The sequence below is a fragment of the Harmonia axyridis genome, chromosome 6, assembly GCF_914767665.1.
Source record: "Harmonia axyridis chromosome 6, icHarAxyr1.1, whole genome shotgun sequence".
Lineage (NCBI taxonomy): Eukaryota > Metazoa > Arthropoda > Insecta > Coleoptera > Coccinellidae > Harmonia > Harmonia axyridis.
This window is the reverse complement of record NC_059506.1, coordinates 30,173,026-30,183,305: the sequence shown is the minus strand read 5'-3', so window position 1 is coordinate 30,183,305 and position 10,280 is coordinate 30,173,026.

The following is a 10,280-nucleotide window of genomic DNA, read 5'->3' as shown; positions in this document are numbered from 1 at the left end:
GACAGAACTCTATATATATGATAGGCGTACAACTTTACTACCCATTTTTTTTTACAAAATTCGCTGCCCACTACTTTCTCCCATCTTTCGGGTAGCGTACGAATCCCGCGTTGAAAAAACTGGTCATCTTCAGAAGCGATTCTTAAATCTTTTCCATTTTTCCCTCTTACTAAGATAGGAAAAGCTGGTCAGCCAGAGCGTGTGGCATTGATCGAAATTAGTGATAGTCCGAGGTAGCAGCGTCTAGAGAATACGGCGGGTGGGGTAGGACTTCCCATTTCAATGTTTCCAAGTATGTTTTGAACACTTTCGGAACATGGGGTGGAGCATTGTCATGTTGTAAAATTACTTTATCATGTCTCTCGTTGTATTGCCGATGAGCTGGTCCCACCAAATACTGAGCATGACCTTGGAATCGTGAATATCCGGTTTGGCCGTCGACATGGAAGCATGGCCGGAATATCTCCATGATTTTCTGCGCTTGGGATTATCGTAATGAACCCATTTTTTTGTCGCCATTCACAATGCAATGCAGAAATCCCTTCCGTATTTGCCTTGCAAGTAGCTGTTCACAAGCAAATAAACGCCGTTCAATATCTCTCGGCTTCAACTCGTACGGCACCCAATTTCCTTGTTTCTGAATCATTCCTATGACTTTCAGGCGTTCTCGAGTGGCTTGTTGCGTCACTCCCAATGATCCTGCCAATTCTTGTTGCGTTTGACACGAGTCTTGATCAAGTAATGTCTCCAATTCTGCATCTTCGAAAACCTTCTCTCTTCCACGTCTTCGACGTCAAAATCACCGTTCTTGAAGCGTTGAAACCACTCTCAGCACGTTCTTTCACTAAAAGCTGCCTCACCATAGGTATTTGAGAGCATTCGATGAGCTGTAGCCGCAGTTTTCTTTAAAATCTAATTCTTTTCCAATAATCTACTTGAATTTTCAGTGGTTGTGATGATATAATCAACAGGAAATTATGCAAACGAAGTTTGAGATTGTTATGTCATATCAATTCACAATTCACATTTCAATTCTGTCAGTTTTTGTGGTCATGGAAATATTAGGTAGATTTTTTTCGATATTCTTCTTGAATTTTCTGATGTTCTGGTCATACTATCATCATGGAATTATGAACGAGGATCTGAATAGTCATTCTACATCCAAATGCACATTATCATCTCAGTCAAATATGCAATTTTAAAATTAACGAAACCTCAAATCCGATTGAAGATCCGAACTTGCCCAGCAAATTTCAAGTTTTTATGTTCTTCCTTACAAAAATTATAGTATACAAGGTGGTCCTCAATTGGAGTTACCAAAGAAAATGAGAGAATCCTTGAATAACCCGTGAACGCTTTGTTTTCGAGAAACAGGGTGTTTCATGTAGTCCTACTTTTTTGAGGTGATTTTAGCAGTTTTTATTAATCTTCGCTATAGATTGGGTAAATAAGCACAAAACTTATAATTATTTCATTCACCACAGCTTCCTATTTGGATCTTTATAATAATTTGGATTGTCCTGAAATTTACTAGAGAATTGTTCGATTTGAAAATTTTTTTTCGGAATCTGTAGCAGTTACAACAAAACTACAGATTACCAAAAGGTGTTGTACTGGACCAAAATTTCTCCGTATTTTTTTTAAACTACCGGTGGTCTCCCAGAAAAAAGTTCTGGGGGAAAGAAGCGGGCACTGTTCCAGATGAAATATCACCCTGTAGATTTGCACTGAAAATTATCATGTCACATGATGAAAATTGCCAAATTTAAGTTGAATATCTTGTGGAGGGGAGGTGCTATAAGCCAAAAACTTGAAAAAAAAACCCTGCATCTCGAAAACAAAGCAGTGTGGCCATCATATTCATAGGACTTTTTTCGTCTAAAAATAGTTGAAATGATCTGAGAAAACAAATTTGGTAACTGAGCATCACAAATCTTCAGAAATAAAACTTCGTTTCAACGTTTTCAACACCTTCTACTCATTTCGATCGATGCGGAAATAATACTCGTAAAGCTCACATCGTTTTCCTACACATATGGTATCATCACACCTACCACTAAATCGTATCTATTGTCATCAACATCAGCCTCTGGCAAACTCAATTTTCCGCCGATTGCCTTCAAACCGTCCACCGATCTGGTAGATCGAAATTGTTGGCTCGGATATTGTGATCTTTAGCACATAAAGTGCCACACACGGCTGTCTGTGTGGTCCAGGTGTTAGAATTCCACTACTTGATTTCTGGAGTGTTTGAGGCGAGCTTACTGCTTTGGCACGATTTGCCACTTGAGTGTTTCAGAATGTTTTTGCAAAACGCATCCGCCCGCTCTGGTGAGCAAATAGAGCGCTCTATTATGGAAGCCGACTCCATATTCCGTTCGATGAATGGACTACGTCAATTTGGGATGTTCTGAAGGGTGAATAGGTGACAATTTGAAGGCTTCATCCGTGTAAATAGTGAAATGGAGTGCAATCAAGTTTGAATATTTTTAGTGGGAAAAATAAGTCTTTAGAAAGTGTCTAGGAATAAAATAAATATAACACTGATTTGGGTTAATGATATGGCTATATTTACTATCAATTAAATTTCGTTATCTGAATAGTAATGGGGTTTACAAATAGAAATGATACAATTTAAAATGGTTACAATAGCAACGCTGAACACTGTTTTTTAACATTTCTTATGTCATTTGTGTTCGGTAGGTTAGGTTAGATTAGGTTAGAATAGAAAAATACACGTTTCAGCAGCTGTAGAAATTGTTTAATTGTTTCAGCAATGTCAGTGCTCTCTTGTGAATATTTAGAGAAAAGACCAGGCAGCAATCTAATGGAAAAATTGTCAAAGGTTAATTCTTTTGAATTTTCCGTATATTATAGAATACGACCTCCTGATCAAAAAGTTCAACTCAATCCTATTACTAGTTTTCCAGAAACAGGGTGTCAAAGTTGGAAAATGCCATTTCTTCAAAGAATCAATAATAATTTCAGATTGTTTTTAGTAAATATTATTGTTTGATACAAGGTGAGTCAAACATTATTGAAAATGAAATTCGACAGCAAAAACTCTGTCTCCCCGTATGGGTGTAGTGATTGGTTTGCGTATTTGTTTACAGAATGAACTGACATATTTATATTGAAGGGATTCCTCTTCATCCAAACAGTTTTTTTTCCATATATCTTCTTCTCCGAAAGATAACTACATATTATAATTGAATCTGAAATGAAACAGAAAAAAAGAGAAAGGATTATTAAATTTAATAGTTTGCATTATATTGATTTGATGTTATCGAACCATTCTGAAAACTAATCTGAAACTGAATAGATAACATGAAAACCACCATGAAATTCATAAATTGGAAAAGTATTCACCAAATGGTCAATGGTTCCTTCTACACCATACTCACATAGTGAGCTTTCAATGGAATGCCACTTGAAGAGCATACTATTGCCATCGACCATGACCAGTCTTAAGTCGATTGAAGCAACATCAAATTTCCCTAAAAAGATTGAAACCTGGAACTTTCTCCGAAGGATCAACAATTAGACCCAATGAAGAAGACATTAGAGGAACTCCATTCCGAACGCCAAATATCCTTGCCACTTTCATTAGATTGGAGAAAAGTATTAATCCATAAAGGTTTGCGTTACTTTAATCTGGCAGTTCTAGTATCTGGGAGGTAAGATACATTTGAAAATAAGTTCAGATATTAATGAAATGTATCCCAAGATTTCTTGACTGCAACCTCTCTACGAATATGAGCGGAAGTATATGTGATAGCACTGGTAACCAATGTAAAGGGGTAGATCTAATAGTTCCATTGATAATTCTCAATAAACGTTAAGCTGTGTATCAATTTTATGAATATGAGCACTATTGAACCAAACAGAACAACAGTATTCAGCACCAGAAAAAACCAAGGCCAAAGCTGCTTTACGAAGAATGCTGGCAGCAGCACCCTATGAAGAACCAGCTAATTTTTGAAGAATATTATTCCTCAACTTCTATTTCATACGTCACAAGTGTACTTCAAGTGATCGTGACTTATTAGGCTGGCTGTGTCCTAGTCAACTGACTTTACTAATACTAACATTTTCTTGATAATAGCTTTTTTCGGCGCGCTTTTCCTCTGAGAAAGTAGCATTTCCCGGCCTAGTCCGGAAAGTACGTACTTGCCGGACTAAGCCGGAAAAGAATCAAGTTGCTTGTGTCATTATGAATATGAAAATCTTGGTAGCTATATTTTTAATAAATGCAGTTGGTCATTACCATAGCAACCGAGAAAACGGCTGACAGTTCATATGAAATTAGTTGTCAACAATTTGCATGTTTTCTGATCGCAATCACAATAAAATATGGAAAGTAGCAGCGATAGTGTTATTCTACACGGTTGCCAAAAAAATATTGTAAGCAACACGCCCGAAAATGGTTTTTCTGGACTCACAGACTTCCAGGACTCGCCTACGCTCGTCCTGAAATTTTATGTATTCGTCCATAAAAACCCTATTTTCCGGACTTGTTACATAAATTACTATTTTACATATATCTAAGACAAAATAAGATATTAACATGCATCTTTTGAAGCTTGGTTCTAACTTGAACAGAAAGGTATGGCACTGGCAGTGCCATCTGTGCACCAGGCACATAGAAGTATCGAGTGACGTGTTATAAACCCCTGATTAAAAAATCAAAATTTCCACCACTAATTCTACCAAACATCTGCCGCCCAACACATGTTAAAAAACCTAGTCATTGTCGAGTACCCCCCTGCAAACTGAAGACATTCCCTCCAAGACCATATTCAACGGATGATTCAATCCTTTTCACGCTTTTGATACCCTTGAATGGTTTTTTCCCGAAGAGCCTTCTTCACAATATCAACAATGATTCTCTCATGCCTTTTTACAAAAGGACCGCTGAGATCCTTTGAAAGCACACGTCGCTGTATGGCAGATGAGTGAAGAAATTAGTTCTAGTTATAAACTTCAAGTATAAATAGACTATTCAGAGGATCGATTACGTTTTGACCGCAAAAGAATTCAGGTACTGAACAATTCGAGGAATGTTTTGAAGGGAGATGGTGGAGTGGTTATGTCATATTGACAGGTTGACGTTTCAAGTTTTATATCAAGTTTTAGTTCTGTTCGTACTATTAGGAATTCAAAGATCTATTGATGATTTATCTTAAAGACAACATAAGTGACTTTTCAGAGGTTTCTAGGTCAGATTTTTCCTTACAAAACGAATATTTTTTTAAAAAGGTCAATTTAAAGTGAATTCTTCATTTGGGCTCTTGAATGGATAAAAGAGAACTACAATACTTCCATGTTCGAAATTATAACACTGAAATTTATTCAAAAACTAACAAAACAGATAAAGTGAGGACAAGAATCGGCATCATGATTTTTCAGAATGAATAGAGATCTCAACTCACATTTTCTTTTTGTTTGGTTTTTTGCCAGGAATTATAGTGTGACTACAAAATCAAACGAAGAGAAAATGTGAGTTGATAGTTCTATTTATTACGAGAAATCACAATGTGAAACTTGTTATCTTACTTCACCTATTTATTTATTAACTTTAATTATGAACATGAATGTTGTGATGTATTTTCATAATACCGAGAGTTCTATTAGCATCCTCAAAGTAATAAACCTAGATTTTAGCAATTTTTACATGCCTCCAACATAGTTGTGAATGTATATTATATTGTATGAGTGATTCCCGATTAAATATGCAAATTTGAATATTTGGAATCAGATATTATCCCTAATTGTCGAATTTATAATAAGCAAAATATTTATTATTTTCTCTATCTAACTGCTGAAATCCAAGGTTTGGCAACTTTTGCTCTCCTAGTGTCATCGGTTGTTTCACGTTATTTAGCGCGTTTTAAGTTTTGTGTTTGAATTTCTGACATATTTATGTATTTATTTCAATATATCTGGAGTTTATATGAAACGTAATTAACTATGGGACATAAGAAGTGCGTTCTTCTTGGAGAAACTCACGAATTGAGGAAAATATGGTGTCAGTGATATGTTTTCGTTTCCGCTCGCTTCATGTCAAATTTGATAGTTCATGTAGGGGACAAAATTTGCTTACTGCAAATGACATATGCTCCCTCTATCTATGTTTATTACTCTATGGCTGTATCAGAAGTTTCTGAGGTTATTTTCTATAGTTTGACAGTTGAGAATGTCAAATTATGTTGACATTTCCGTTCAGTGAAGTTTGGCAATTCACTATGAATCGTTCAACGCCAGAACAATTCTTCATAATAGAGGAATTGAATGTTGATCGTTTTCGCATTGATTTTACTATTTTCGTTTCGGTTTTCATCCTCGCTGCCGTGACTTATGTCCACCGAAATCTCAAGAAATTTCGAACCAACGCTGACTTCCACGAGTACAACACCAGAAGAAAGTATTTACTTAGCATTCCTTTCAACAGAATAGCGAAAGCGCAGCAGGGAGCAAATCACATCGCACTGAAATTATATAATAAATTGCCTGAAAATCTGAAGAGTTTGAATGACCTGAAATTCAGTAAAAATGTAAAAAAACTACTACTGAGAAAGACTATTTATAAACTCGAAGAGTTTTAAATGTTTATTTTATCTGTGATGTATTTATTATGTGATACTCACCTTTTTAGTCCATTGTCGATATTGGCTTTTGCCTTCATATTTGTATTTTACTTTTCTGACAAGTCGTGTATTATTTGACGACAACTATTTATCATGTACAACATTCACTTATTTATGACAGTTATTAATTATTTTTACACACTGTACATGTATAAATAAATAAATAAAATAAATAAATAAAAAACCATCAAAATTCCAAAGAAATGTGTATATCGAAAAAAATATTGCTGCTGTAGCTCGAAGTGTTGGAGTATACGCCAAAATGTCGATCCGTCGCTGTTCTCAACTTGTTGGCGACAAATTTATTTCCAGAAGTGGTTCTGTTAACTGGTCCCCTCTATCATGCTATTTGAAGCCTCTCTTTTTTATAGGGTTATGTTTTTATTTTAACTATTATTGAATATTGAATCTACCGGTTTAACTTATTGGTCAGTGAACACTTCAGGAAGACGTTTCAAATCTTCTTCTAGCCATAATTGCATCTGACATGCCCGAGGTGCACTGACCCCAGAAAACTATGCATATTATATTGATGAATTGCCATTTTTAATCGTTCAGAGCAAAGTTAATGATTTCGATATTTCATTCCATCCGTTCACCTCCAATTTTCACATGAGCTTCAAGCTTCGGGTAATTATCTTCCATGTCTTCATTTTGACCGCAATGTTAAAATACGAGACCGAGCTGTCAATACTTACGGACGTCAATGTTGAGAGGTACGCTGCAAATTGAAAAATTACATAGGAGAGCGCATTTCGAATTTGTGGTTAGTTTAGATAGAATGGATTGGTTTTTATCGTGAGAGTTGTTAAAGCACCGAGTCTTCAGTTTTTGTTCGGAATGTTCTACTTAATTCATCGTGATGGTCTATTAGACATTCATGGAAAACTAATAATTTTCTGCTGAAAATTTGACTGTTGGGGTAAAAAAATGGTGGCGACGAAGACTCACATTTTTTAGATTTTTCTGCAGAGAAAGTTTTTTGTGGAAAAACCTTTTTCATTTTCAGAAACAAAAATGTACAGGTTGTATATCAGAAGGTCATGAACTTATACAACTAAAATTCATCAAAACATAAAATTTTCAAAGTAGAACCTATACTATTATTTCAGTCAATTCTACGTTTAAAAAGAGAGAAGTTACTTGAGCAAATCCTGTAACTAAAATAAATAGTTCAAAAGTTTTCGGGGAAGAAGGAAAATCCGCAATTTTTAACTGAGTGGAGTAGTCTGTAACTTCCGCAAAACACAGAAACTTGAAATTCGATTTTGGATAACCCATAGCAGTGGCTTACCCAGCCTTGGGGGGAGATAAAGAAAACTATTTTCAAATTTTCCTTCTTTTGAAGATGTTTTCCAAAGAATTTTGCTTACTCATTATAAGATTGTGATATAATGGTTATTCCTCCTGGGGCGGATATATCCCTCCCCCTTGGGTACGCCACTGACTCATAGAGTAATAACATAGATAAAGGGAGTATACGCAATTTTTACATGTGCCCAACATGGTAAGATTACATTGTCGGATTGTGATAAATTTTCAAATCCATAATATCGTTTTGAATGTATATTATATTGAATGAATATATATTCATTTGAGTGATTCCCGATTAAATATGCAAATCTGAATATTTGGATCCGATATTTTTCCTAATTGTCGAATTTATAATAGGTAGAATATTAATTATTTTCTTAATCTACCTGCTGAAATCCAAGGTTTGGCAACTTTTGCTATCCTAGTGTCATCGGTTGTTTTACGTCGGTCGTTTGGCGCGCTTGAAGTTTGTTTTCTGAATTTCTGATACATTTAGGCATTTATTTCAATATATTTTGAGTTAATATGAAACGTTCACTGTGGGACATAAGAAGTGCGTGTTTTGTGGAGAAACTCGCGAATTGAGTGAAATATCGTATCACTGATTTGTTTTTATATCATGTCAAATTTGATAGTTGGGGGCAAAATTTGCTTACTGAAAATGACATATGATTCCTCTATCTATGTTTATTTTCTGAGTTACAGTCATAATCATGAACTTAAATTTTTTATTTGATGTTTTTAAACACCCAATAAACTCACAACAACAAAATAATATGTTCCTATAAAACCCGATTTAGACTTGTTATTTTCCAAAAGGTGTGTGTGTTAACTGAAAAAGTGGCCTGAGCAAAATCTCTTTTTATTTGCGAATTCTCCGCCAAGTATCAGTTTCCTTTACTGATTAATTAGATTGTCCTGCCATTTCTTGAATGCTTCAGCGACAAATTTATCAGGATGGGTCTCCCCAAACTTCGTTGCAACGCCATTAAAATAATAAGATTCCGGATATCTCACCTGTCCGGACTGAAACAATATCTTTCACGCCATCCGATACACTGCGAACACAAATCGAGTTCTCACAGTTTTCATTGGGCTGTTTAGAGTTTGATATCAATACCAGAATGAAGAAAATATAAGGTGTTATATTTACGTTTTGTAAGAGTTCTCTCTGCACATGGATTTCGATGTCTTGTCGTCATATAATTGAGGTTCCCTTGTTTTCAAATCTTTTTTCCTTTCATTCTTCTCAAACACTCAGTTGTAATTAAGTATGTACTTATCAATTAAGTATCCTTCGTGGTGGTGATATGAATTTTCAAATATTATGTTGTGATTTTTTCTTCTTTTCTAAACTTCATATTTTTTGAATATATGTACTAACTGACAAAGAAACTGAAAGACCCCGAAGGAGCTGTAAATTTTTTTTTGTTGGTAAAACATAGGAGTAAATGATTGAAATTCGGAGAAAATACGAAGGGTTTAGAATTTTTTTTAATAAATTTGTTAATAATGTGTTTGTCCACCGCGATTATCTATACACTCCCCAACATGTCTCGTCTTTGATGCAATAAGATGGTCTATTTCTTCTTGAGGGATACTATCCCAAGCTACCTGTACTTCATGTCTCAGAGCCGCCAAAGTTCGTGGCTGCTGGGGTAAATATCCAAGCCTTCTACCCATGATGTCCAAAAAATTCTCTTTGGGCGAAAGATCGGGGGATCTGGGCAGCCATGGCAAAAGATTCACATGGGTCGCTTCGAATATGTTCAAACTAACTCTGACAACATGAGGTTGGGCATTATCTTGCTGAAATATTGGATTCTCGAGCCGGTTAAAGAAAGGGAGAACATATGGCTCCACTATGTCTTCAAGGTAACGCAGCACTGTTATGTTAACTCGAATAAGGACGCCTACTGTTCAGTGTACATGATGCTCAACATCAAACTGAGGTTCACGTCTTTCTCCACGACGTCGTTTAACCCTTCTTCGGCCAACATAGGCATTCAAGGGAATTGGAGATTCATCAGAAAAGACGACCTAATGCCATTCAACATTCCAATGTTGACGTTCTCTGCACCACTGTAATCGTTGCTGGCGATGCTCAACCTTCAGAGATAACACAAGATGGGGACGATAATGCTGCAGTCCAAAAGACCTTATCCGGCAGTAAACCGTTCGGACAGTAACAGGATGGCCTTGTTCTATTAACCACTCATCAGCCAAAAATCGAGTTGTCGCAAATCGGTCTCTAAAGGCCATAAGCCTTAGACGTCGATCTTGAACTTCACTTGTAACACTTCGTCGTCCGGTGCCTAC